Source organism: Lygodium microphyllum, chromosome 1, assembly GCF_053477565.2.
Source record: "Lygodium microphyllum isolate KBCC chromosome 1, Lygodium_microphyllum_v1.1.10, whole genome shotgun sequence".
In the NCBI taxonomy this organism is placed as follows: Eukaryota; Viridiplantae; Streptophyta; class Polypodiopsida; order Schizaeales; family Lygodiaceae; genus Lygodium; species Lygodium microphyllum.
The window spans coordinates 201127743-201140242 of NC_141135.1; the positions used below are offsets into that span (position 1 = coordinate 201127743).

Below are 12500 nucleotides of genomic sequence, written 5' to 3' on the forward strand. Positions count from 1 at the left end.
CAATTCCTTTAAGTTTCAGCCTTGCGACCATACTCCCCCCGGAACCCAAAAACTTCCATCAATTCCTTTAAGTGGTGTGGTGTGTGTTGAGGGGGCGGGGGGGGGGGGGGGGGGGGGGAAGGGGGGGGAAGTATTTTTGAGGGGGCGTCATGGTGGGTGGGTGTGTGTGTTAAGGGGAGGGGGGCACGTCCCGTCGTGTCACATCATGGGGCGAGGGGGGGGGGGGTGGAGGGGGGCGTCGCGACATGGTGTGGTGTGTGTTGGGGGGGGGAAGGGGGAGGGGGGCGCGTCGCATCGTGTCGTGTCATAGGGGGTGGGGGGGGAATGTCATGGGGGGGGCGCGTCGCGTCGTGTCATGTCATGGGTGGGGTGGGTGGGGGGGGATGTCATGGGGGGGGGAGGCGCATCGCATCGTGTCGTGTCATGGGGGGTGGGGGGGATGTCATGGGGGGGCACGTCGCGTCGTGTCGTGTCATGTGTGGGGGGGGGTGGGGTGTGGATGTCATGGGGGGAGGGGGGGGGACGGCACGTCGCGACATGGTGTGGTGTGTGTGGAGGGGGGGCGCGTCGCATCGTGTCGTGTCATTGGGGGGTGGGGGGGATGTCATGGGGGGGGCGCTTCACGTCGTGTCGTGTTATGGGTGGGGGAGGGGGTGGGGGGGGGATGTCATGGTGAGGGGGGCCGAATTTTGGAGGGGGGGAAGGGGGGAGGTGGGGGGGCGGGGGGGGCCGAGTTTTTGAGGGGGGGAGGGGTGGGGTGGTGTGTGTTGAGAGGGGGGGGCCGAATTTTTGAGGGGGGGGGGGAGGGGAGTGGTGGTGTGTGTTGGGGGGGGGGGGGGAGGGAGGGGGGGGAAGAATTTTTGAGGGGGCGTCATGGTGGGTGGGTGTGTGTGTTAAGGGGAGGGGGGCACGTCGCGTCGTGTCATGTCATGGGGCGGGGGGGGGGGAGGGGGGCGTCGTGACATGGTGTGGTGTGTGTTGGGGGGGGGGGGCATTGCGGTGGGTGGGTGTGTGTTTTAAGGGGAGGGGGGCACATCGCGTCGTGTCATGTCATGGGGGGGGCGGGGAGGGGGGATTGTCATAGGGGGGCGCGTCGCATCGTGTCGTGTCATGAGTGGGGGGGGTGGGGTGGGGATGTCATGGGGAGGGGGGGGCGCAGCACGTCGCGACATGGTGTGGTGTGTGTTGAGGGGGGAAGGGGGAGGGGGGGGCGCGTCGCGTCGTGTCGTGTCATGGGAGGTGGGGGGGATGTCATGGGGGGGGCCCGTCGCGTCGTGTCATGTCATGGGTGGGGGGGGTGGGGGGGGATGTCATGGGGGGGGGAGGCGCTTCGCGTCGTGTCGTGTCATGGGAGGTGGGGGGGATGTCATGGGGGGGCAGGTCGCGTCGTGTCGTGTCATGGGTGGGGGGGGTGGGGTGGGGATGTCATTGGGGGGGGGGAGAGGCGGCACGTCGCGACATGGTGTGGTGTGTGTGGAGGGGGGAAGGGGGACGGGGGGCGCGTCGCGTCGTGTCGTGTCATTGGGGGGTGGGGGGGATGTCATGGGGGGGCGCATCACGTCGTGTCGTGTTATGGGTGGGGGAGGGGGTGGGGGGGGATGTCATGGTGAGGGGGACCGAATTTTGGAGGGGGGGAAGGGGGGAGGTGGGGGGGCCGAATTTTGAAGGGGGAGGGCCGAATTTTTGAGAGGGGGGGAGGGGTGGGGTGGTGTGTGTTGAGGGGGGGGGCAAATTTTTGAGGGGGGGGAAGGGGAGGGGTGGGGTGGTGTGTGTTGGGGGGGAGGGGGGCCGAATTTTGGATGGGGGAGAGGGGTGGTGTGGTGTGGTGTGTGTTGGGGGGGGGGGGGGGGAGGGGGGGAAGAATTTTTGAGGGGGCGTCATGGTGGGTGGGTGTGTGTGTTAAGGGGAGGGGGGCACGTCGCATCGTGTCATGTAATGGGGGGGGCGCGTCGCGTCATGTCGTGTCATGGGAGGGGGGATGTCATGGGGGGCGGGGGCCGCGTCGCGTCGTGTCGTATCATGGGTGGGGGGGGGGATGTCATGGGGAGGGGGGACGGCACGTCGCGACATGGTGTGGTGTGTGTGGAGGGGGGAAGGGGGAGGGGGGGCGCGTCGCGTCGTGTCGTGTCATTGGGGGGTGGGGGGGATGTCATGGGGGGGCGCATCACGTCGTGTCGTGTTATGGGTGGGGGAGGGGGTGGGGGGGGGATGTCATGGTGAGGGGGGCCGAATTTTGGAGGGGGGGGAAAGGGGGGAGGTGGGGGGGCCGAATTTTGAAGGGGGGGCCGAATTTTTGAGAGGGGGGGGAGGGGTGGGGTGGTGTGTGTTGAGAGGGGAGGGGGGGGCGAATTTTTGAGGGGGGGGGGAGGGGAGGGGTGGGGTGGTGTGTGTTGGGGGGGAGAGGGGGCCGAATTTTGGAGGGGGGGAGAGGGGTGGTGTGGTGTGGTGTGTGTTGGGGGGGGGGGGGGAGGGGGGGAAGAATTTTTGAGGGGGCGTCATGGTGGGTGGGTGTGTGTGTTAAGGGGAGGGGGCACGTCGCGTCGTGTCATGTAATGGGGGGGCGCGTCGCGTCATATCGTGTCATGGGAGGGGGGATGCCATGGGGGGGGGCCGCATCGCGTCGTATCGTATCATGGGTGGGGGGGGATGTCATGGGGAGGGGGGGGGGAGCGGCACGTCGCGACATGGTGTGGTGTATGTTGAGGGGGGAAGGGGGAGAGGGGTGGCACATCGCGTCGTGTCATGTCATGTGTGGGGGGGGGAGGCAACAAGTCGCGACATGGTGTGGTGTGTGTTGCGGGGGGAAGGGGGGGCCGAATTTTGGAGGTGGGGGAAGGGCGCGTCGCGACATGGTGTGGTGTGTGTTGAGGGGGGAAGGGGGGGCACGGTACATGGTGTGGTGTGTGTTGAGGGGGGGGGGAGGGGAGCGGTGGTGTGGTGTGTGTTGAGGGGGGGGGGGGCGAATTTTGGAGGGGGGGGAGGGGTGGTGTGGTGTGGTGTGTGTTGAGGGGGGGGCCAAATTTTGGAGGGGGGGGAGGGGTGGTGTGGTGTGGTGTGTGTTGGGGGGGGGAGGGAGGGGGGGGAAGAATTTTTGAGGGGGCATCATGGTGGGAGGGTGGGTGTGTTAAGGGGAGGGGGGCACGTCACGTCGTGTCATGTCATGGGGCGGGGGGGAGCGGAGCGGGGCGTCGCGACATGGTGTGGTGTGTGTTGGGAGGGGGGCATTGCGGTGGGTGGGTGTGTGTGTTAAGGGGAGGGGGGCACATCACGTCGTGTCATGTCATGGGGGGAAGGGAGGGGGGGGATGTCATGGGTGGGGGGGTGCGTCGCATCGTGTCGTGTCATGGGTGGGGGGGTGGGGTGGGGATGTCATGGGGAGGGGGGGGCGCAGCACGTCGCGACATGGTGTGGTGTGTGTTGAGGGGGGAAGGGGGAGGGGGGGCACGTCGTGTCGTGTCGTGTCATGGGGGGTGGGGGGGATGTCATGGGGGGGGCACGTCGCGTCGTGTCATGTCATGGGGGGGGAGGGGGGAGGCGCGTCGCGTCGTGTCGTGTCATGGGGGGTGGGGGGCGATGTCATGGGGGGGCACGTCGCGTCGTGTCGTGTCATGGGTGGGGGGTGGGGATGTCATAGGGGGCGGCACGTCGCGACATGGTGTGGTGTGTGTTGAGGGGGGAAGGGCGGGCCGAATTTTGGAGGTGGGGATAGGGCGCGTCGCGACATGGTGTGGTGTGTGTTGAGGGGGGAGGCGTCGCGTCGTGTCGTGTCATGGGGGGGGACGTCGCGACATGTTGTGGTGCGTGTTGAGGGGGGAAGGGTGGGAGCCGAATTTTGGAGGTGGGGGGGAGGGCGTGTCATGTCATGGGGGGGGGTGGGGGGCATGTCGCGACATGGTGTGGTGTGTGTTGAGGGGGGAAGGGGGGGCGCGTCGCGACATGGTGTGGTGTCATGTCATGGGGCGAGGGGAGGGGATTTGGGGGGGCGCGTCGTGTCGTGTCGTGTCATGGGGGGTGGGGGGATGTCATGGGGGGGCGCGTCGTGTCCTGTCGTGTCATGGGGGGGGGTGGGGTGGGGATGTCATGGGGGGGAGGGGGGGGCGGGGGCGGCGCATCGCGACATGGGGTGGTGTGTGTTGAGGGGGTGTCGTGTCATGTCATGGGACGGGGGGGATGTCATGGGGGGAGGCGAGTCGCGTCGTGTCGTGTCATGGGGGGGCGCATCGCGTCGCATCGTGTCGTGTCATGGGGGGAGGGGCGTGTCGCATCGCATCGTGTCGTGTCATGGGGGTGGGGGGGACGTCATGGGAGGGGCGCATTGCGTCGTGTCGTGTCATGGGGGATGGGGCGATGCCATTGGGGGGGGGAGAGGGGTTGTCATGTTATGTTGGGGAGGGGCCGCGTCGCGTCATGTCGTGGCATGGTGGGGGGAGGGGGCGTCGCGACACCCCGCGTCAGCCCCCACGACACAACACACCCCCCGACTCTACCACGCCCCCCACGACGCGGCACCTCCCCCCCACCCCACCTCGAAAAACCCCGCTCCATCCACACCACCCCACCACGCCTCCAAAAACCCCGCTCGACCCACCGTGCCCCGCCTCACCCCCCCACGACACGGCGCACACCCCACCCCACCGCACCCTCCTACGACGCCCCCCGCACCCCACCTCGAAAAACCCCGCTCCCTCCACGCCACCCCACCACGCCTCCGAAAACCCCACTCGACCCACCCCACCCCGCATCACCCCCCACGACACGGCGCACCTCCCCTCCACGATGCCCCCCCCACCCCACCTCGAAAAACCCCGCTCCCTCCACGCCACCCCACCAAGCCTCCCAAAACCCCGCTCGACCCACCCCACCCCGCGTCACCCCCCCAAGACACGGCGCACCCCCCCACCCCACCGCACCCCCCCACGACGCCCCCTCGCAGCCCACCTCGAAAAACCCCGCTCCCTCCACACCACCCCACCACGCCTCCGAAAACCCCGCTCGACCCACCCCACCCCGCGTCACCCCCCACGACACGGCGCACCCCCCACCCCACCGCACCCCCCACGACGCCCCCCCGCATCCCACCTCGAAAAACCCCTCTCCCTCCACGCCACCCCACCACGCCTCCGAAAACCCCGCTCGACCCACCCCACCCCGCGTCACCCCCCCACGACATGGCGCACCCCCCACCCCACCGCACCCCCCCATGATGCCCCCCCACCCCACCTTGAAAAACCCCGCTCCCTCCACGCCACCCCACCACGCCTCCCAAAACCCCGCTCGACCCACCCCACCCCGCGTCACCCCCCACCCCACCACAAACCCCCACGACGCCCCTTGCACCCCACCTCGGAAAACCCCGCTCCCTCCACACCACCCCACCACGCCTCCGAAAACCCCGCTCGACCACCCCACCCCGCGTCACCCCCCATGACACGGCGCACCCCCCCACCCCACCGCACCCCCCACGACGCCCCCCCGTACCCCACCTCGAAAAACCCTGCTCTCTCCATGCCACCCCACCACGCCTCCCAAAACCCCGCTCGACCCACCCCACCCTGCATCACCCCCCCACGACACGGTGCACCCCCCCCACGACGCCCCCCCCCACCCCACCCTGAAAAACCCCGCTCCCTCCACGCCACCCCACCACGCCTCCCAAAACCCCGCTCGACCCACCCCACCCCGCGTTACCCCCCACCCCACGGCAAACCCCCACGACGCCCCCTGCACCCCACCTCGGAAAGCCCCGCTCCCTCCACACCACCCCACCACGCCTCCGAAAACCCCGCTCGACCACCCCACCCCGCGTCACCCCCCACGACACGGCGCACCCCCCCACCCCACCGCACCCCCCACGATGCCCCCCCGTACCCCACCTCCAAAAACCCTGCTCTCTCCACGCCACCCCACCACGCCTCCCAAAACCCCGCTCGACCCACCCCACCCTGCATCACCCCCCCACGACACGGTGCACCCCCCCCCACGACGCCTCCCCCCACCCCACCCTGAAAAACCCTGCTCCCTCCATGCCACCCCACCACGCCTCCCAAAACCCCGCTCGACCCACCCTACCCCGCGTCACCCCCCCACGATACGGCGCACCCCCCCACCCCGCATCACCCCCCCACGACGCCCCCCCGCACCCCACCTCGAAAAACCCCGCTCCCTCCACACCACCCCACCATGCCTCCGAAAACCCCGCTCGACCCACCCCACCCCGCGTCACCCCCCCACGACACGGCGCACCCCCCCACCCCACCGCACCCCCCGACGACGCCCCCCCGCACCCCACCTCGAAAAACCCCGCTCCATCCACGCCACCCCACCACGGCTCCGAAAACCCCGCTCGACCCCACCCCACCCCGTGTCACCCCCCCACGACACGGCGCACCCGCCACCCTACCGCACCCCCCCATGACGCCCCCCCGCACCCCACCTCGGAAAACCCCGCTCCCTCCACACCACCCCACCACGCCTCCGAAAACCCCGCTCGACCCACGCCACCCCGCGTCACCCCCCCACCCCACCGCACCCCCCACGACGCCCCCCCGCACCCCACCTCGGAAAACCTACTGCATCCACACCACCCCACCCCACCTCGAAAAACCCGTTGCATCCACACCACCCCACCCCGCGTCACCCCCCGCGACACGGTACACCTCACCGCACCCCCCTTCGACGCGGCGCATCCCCTTCGCACCCCACCTCGAAAAACCCCGCTCTATCCACACGACCCCACCACGACACGGCACACCCCCCACCCCACCGCACCCCCCTCCAAAAACCGCGCTCGACCCACCCCACCCCGCATCACCCCCCCACGACACGGCACACCCCTCCACCCCACCGCACCCCCCCACGACGCGGCGCATTCCCCGCGCACCCCACCTCCAAAAACCCCGCTCGACCCACGGCACGTCACCTCACCCCCCCACGACATGGCACACCCTCCCTCCTCAGAAATCCCGCTCCGCAATGACACGGCACACACACCCCACTGCACACAACCCCCTCCTGCGACATGGAACCACCCACCCCCCGACGGACCTCCTCAAAAAACCCCCCCCGACGACATGGCACCACCCAACCCCCCCACGACGTGGCACACCCTCCCTCCTCAGAAATCCCCGCTCCAACAACCCGCCCGCGTAACATGGCACGCCCTCCCTCCTCGGAAAACCCCGCTCCACCGAACCCCCCCACAACATGGCACACCCTCCGCTCCCAAAAAACCTCGCATCGTGAGGAGGGGGTATCACGTGAAAGCGAGGCAGAGGGGGGGCCAGGCACGACGTACGCAAAGACAATCGCGACGAGGAGAGGAGGCGCCGCGTCATGGCAAGGCGAGGGGGTTTCCTACCACGATGTCAACGTTAGAGAGTCAAGACGTGATCCGAGGGGATTTCCATGCCATGGTCTCGAAACAAGCATGCAAAAGGGTGCAGTACCAGGACTTCCCGGAGGTCACCCATCCCAGTACTGTTCTGGCCCAAGCGCGCTTAACTGCGGAGTTCTGATGGGATCCGGTGTATTAGCACTGGTATGACCGCACCACGAACACAAAGGAATTCCAAAGAGCTCTTGTATACTCGGAAATTGGCAGAGAGTGTCAAGATTGTGGGAGAGAAGGAAGGAGTCTCACTTGAAGCTTTCTTGCTTGCACAATGGGGGAATACACACAAGGGTGGAGGCTAAAAACAGTTTTCCTCTTCTTAGTTGTGTAAGCCAAAAGAACTCTCATACAAAGAAATAGAAGAGCCCTATATATGGGTCTCAAACCAAACTCAACTAACTAAGGTGACATACTAACTGAGCCACGAACTAGAGTAGATAAGGATAGCTGTCATGTAGCTATTATTCATGGGCGGTGTGCCAACCGCGTCTGCAACTGACAAGTCGGTGACATAAATACACAACGGTCACCCTGGCGTATCACGAGTGGAGCTCGATATCTCAACACTCTCCCTCGAGCTCAATCCCAACTCCTGCACACCAAGCAGGTCTCTAAACTTACGCAGCTTCTCTGCGCCCAATGCCTTCGTGAATATGTCAACTACCTGATCCTCTGTGCTGACATAAACTAGATCAATAAGACCTAGTAAAACCCTCTCTCGCACATAGTGATAATGCACCTCAATGTGCTTTGTTCTAGCATGATAGACTGGGTTATTTGCCAAGTGTATACTACTCATGTTGTCACAATAAATGACAAGTGGCCCATCTGTAGACTGATGCATATCATAAAGTAGCTTATGCAACCAAGCTACCTCACATGCAGCCATTGCTGCACCCCTATACTCAGCCTCTGTGCTTGACAAGGCAACTGTAGGCTGTTTCTTGCTGCTCCAAGTGACTACAGCACTCCCAAAAGAGAACACATATCCCATGGTAGATCGTCTATCATAGATACTACCAGCCCAATCAGCATCAGTGTATCCATGCAACAGTATCTGAACCCCAGTCTCATAAAATAGTCCATACTGCAATGTGGACTTCACATACCTGAGTATGCGTCTAGCCGCATCCAAATGTGGTTTCCTTGGAGCTTGCATAAACTGACTTACCAATCCAACAGCATAGCTCAAATTTGGCCTGGTAATAGTCATATAAATCAAACTTCCTACTATGCGTCTGTACATAGTAGGGTCTTCTAGAAGCTCACCTGCATCTGTGCTCAGCTTCACATTCTGCTCCAAAGGAACTGAAATAGGCTTACAGCCTGTCATCCCATATTTGGACAGCATGTCCAATCCATACTGCCTCTGCAAGAGCCGTATCCCTCTTGGTGATCTAATCACCTCAATGCCCAAGAAATGACGCAACTCTCCCAAATCCTTCATCTCAAACTTCTGCTTCAATAGCATTTTCACATGAAGGATATCTTCATCACTATCACCTGTCATAATCAAATCATCAACATAAATGACAAGCAGCATAATACCTTTCTCTGTTTTTCTCACATAAAGTGAGAAATCTGCCTTGAAAATCTGAAAGCCAATAGTGACAAGATATTGTCCTATCTTGTCAGACCATGCTCTAGGTGCTTGCTTCAAGCCATACAAGGCTTTCTTCAACCTGCAAACAAACTCAGGATGAACAGCATGCACATAACCTAGTGGCTGCTCCATATAGACCTCTTCTTGCAAATCACCATGCAAGAAGGCATTCTTTACATCCATCTGATGTAAAGACCATCCCTTTGATGCAGCCATAGCAATGACTACTCTTACAGTTGCCATCCTTGCAACCGGACTGAATGTTTCTTCATAGTCAATGCCATATGTTTGTGCATACCCCTTGACTACTAATCTTACCTTGTATCTGTTCACAGAACCATCTGCATTGTGCTTCACCTTATAAACCCACTTACAGCCAATTGCATTTTTACCTTTAGGCAAAGGTACCAATTCCCATGTAGCATTTGCTTCCAAGGCATCCATTTCTTCATCCATGGCTTTCTCCCATTTTTCTTTTCCCATGGCTTGCTCAAAAGAAGCGGGTTCTGGTTCCTGTATCACTTTGACCATATATGCATAGTGAATGGCTGTAAATCCATCATATTTCAGCCTATCCACAGGATACCTAGCTCTCGTAGACCTGCGCAAAGTAGGTTCACTCCCAGGTGCTCTCAAAACATCCCTGGTCTTCCTTACTCTAGGTGTAACAATAGAAGGAATACCCAACTCATCATCAATGCTCTGTTCTGAGCCACTAGATTCACCATCCACATAAGAGTGACCTGCATTCACATCAAACATGGGCTGATCAACCTTCTCTTTTTCTTTTCGTGATACCTGCATACCACTATCTGCATTACTTTGAGAAGATTCTCCTGATCTCAATCTTCCTGTCCATGGCGAAGAATGTGAACCACTGCTAGAGGACGCTCCAGGTCCACTAATATTTTGTGACTGCTGCTGTGAATTCTCTGCAGCATTACCATTTTGTGCATCTACATCATCAATCACATTTACTGGTTTATACCAGCTATTCATCTCATCAAAAACAACATCTCTGCTTACTGTAAACTTACGAGTAGAAGGGTTATAGCATCTATACCCTTTTTGCTGCAGAGAGTAACCAATAAAGATGCAATTCTCAGCTTTTGGATCCAACTTGGATCTCAACTCATCTGGCACATGTACATAGGCAATGCAACCAAAAATTTTCAAATGAGAAATATCTGGTTTCCTACCAGTATACCTCTCCTCTGGAGTCATTCCATGTATTGCTGCAGTGGGAGTCCTGTTCATTATGTAGACTGCTGTAGCAACTGCTTCAGCCCAATAAAAATATGGCAAGTCTTTTTCATTGAGCATGGCACGAGATACCTCTCCAATATGCCTGTTTTTCCTTTCTGCAATTCCATTTTGTTGTGGGGTATGACTGCATGAATATTGCTGCTTTATGCCATGCTCCTGTAGGAACCTTGGAAACTCATTTGAGAGGTACTCTCCCCCTCCATCTGACCTTAGGCATTGTATCTGCAGGCATGTTTCTTTTTCAACCATCGCTTTAAGAGTTTTGAAATGCCCAAAAACTTCACTTTTCTTTTTCATAAAATACACCCAAACTTTTCTGCTATAGTCATCATTAAAACTGACAAAATAATGACAGCCTCCAAGAGATGCAGCTTTAGTTGTCCACATATCAGAGTGGATTAATTCCAATGGCTTCTTACTCTCTTGAACATGTCTAGGAAATGGTTTCCTTGCCTGTTTTCCAAACTGACAGGCTTCACATACCTTATGCATTTCTGCAACCTTGAATTTCGGCAAACCTGCAACAATATTTTGGGCCTGCATTGATTTAAGTCGTTGTACATTAACATGACCAATGCGTTTATGCCAGATATCAATATCTGCAACTACACCGGTCCCATGTGCAAACATTGCTGCACTCAATTCAGACATGTCTGCATCCAATGTAAACATTCTGCCCTTCTTCTTTCCTTTTGCTATCAAGCGACCTTTATTTTTCATATCCTCAACAAAGCATCCATGAGGATTAAATCTGACCTGCAAGCCCTGCTCAACCATTTGACCAACAGAAACCAGATTCTTGGTGATATTCAGGATATGAAATACATGGGACATGTATTTCTTTTTCCCATCCTGCATAGACAAGGGAATTTTTCCAATCTGCACAATAGGATGTGCAGTATCATCACCAGTCTCCACAAATCCTGGTTTTTCCATTTTTCTTGCATCCTCCATCCATTCTGCATGACCTATCATGTGGTTTGATGCACCTGAGTCAACATACCATACATCATTGCTTTCTTCTACACTTGTCACAGAATTGTTCATGTGCTGCACCATAAACAAGTGCTCATTTCTGTCATCACCCTGTCTACTAGAAGATGCATAATTCCCTTGTTGCAGTTTTCCATTCATGATGTCATTCTGCTTTTTATAGCAGTCTTTAGCCATATGACCCATTTTACCACAGTAGTAGCATTCAACATTACTGTTTGCATTTTGGCCTCTTTGCCATCCACCACGACCTCTTTGGCTCCTCCTGCCTCTAGAGTTACCACATCCTCCTCCATAGGACTGGTTTTCTTGAGTTTGCTGCATATTCTGATTTCTGCCACAGCCTCCAAATCGGCCTCCTCTACCTCTGCCTCTACCTCTTCCAGCATTTGAGTAGAAGACAGCTTCTTTTGAAGTTCCTCCTGAAGAAGATGCACCACCATTTCTCTGTTCCTCAGAAATTAGAAGAGCAATCAACTCCTCAAAATCAGAAAATCTTTCACGAACTGAAATGGATGTCCGAAACTGTGCATAATCCTTTCCTAGACCATTCAAGGTCACAGAAACTAAATCATCATCTTCCACTGGTGACCCAATGGAAGCAAGTGCATCTGCAATCTTCTTCACCTTCATGTGGTAGTCGTTGATGCTCATATTTTCTCTTTGCACATTGTGCAACTCTTGCTTGAGCTGCATTTTCCTGGCTTGCGTATTTGTGCTATACATTTTTGACAAAGTATCCCATGCCTCCTTTGGCGTACTTGCATCCTGAATATGCACAATCATAGAGTCTGAAATGCTGATAGACAGCCAATACATAACTTTCCTGGCTCTCTCATGCCATGCTTTAAATGCTTGCATTTGCTGTTGATTGGGAACATAAGGAAGAACTGGTTCTTCTTCATTTCCTGCAACAAATTCCCAATATCCTTTTCCCATAAGGAAATTCGTCATTCTAAACTTCCATGCTTGGAAGTTGTTCTTATCAAGCTTTTCAGTGACAATCTGTGAAAGAGAATCAGATGCCATTACAGAAGACTGCAAAAAATTCTGTCACTGCAAAAACCACAGCTTCACCCTCACAAGGGAAAATTTGCAAAACTGGCGAAAGTGGTATTTGACCACACAGTCACTTCCTAGTGACGATTTTGCATCAATAGGCAACAGGGATGATTCTGTAACTCCCAATATCTCTGCGCACAAGCATACAATGCAATTTTTACAGTAACTATTCACCGACCTGTAGAA

General features: G+C 58.2%; 1 non-coding gene and 1 pseudogene across 1 annotated transcript; both read right to left on the bottom strand.

The window, feature by feature from the left end:
- The window catches only part of LOC148042173 (18S ribosomal RNA), a pseudogene marked incomplete at both ends in the record, with an annotated part of 691 nt that extends 652 nt beyond the window's left edge, over positions 1–39 (bottom strand).
- A 7394-nt stretch (positions 40–7433) lies between these two features.
- Positions 7434–7551, bottom strand: LOC148042174 (5S ribosomal RNA). Its single transcript, XR_015692647.1, has one exon. It is a non-coding gene; the product is annotated as a 5S ribosomal RNA (ribosomal RNA).
- Positions 7552–12500: the final 4949 nt, after the last annotated feature.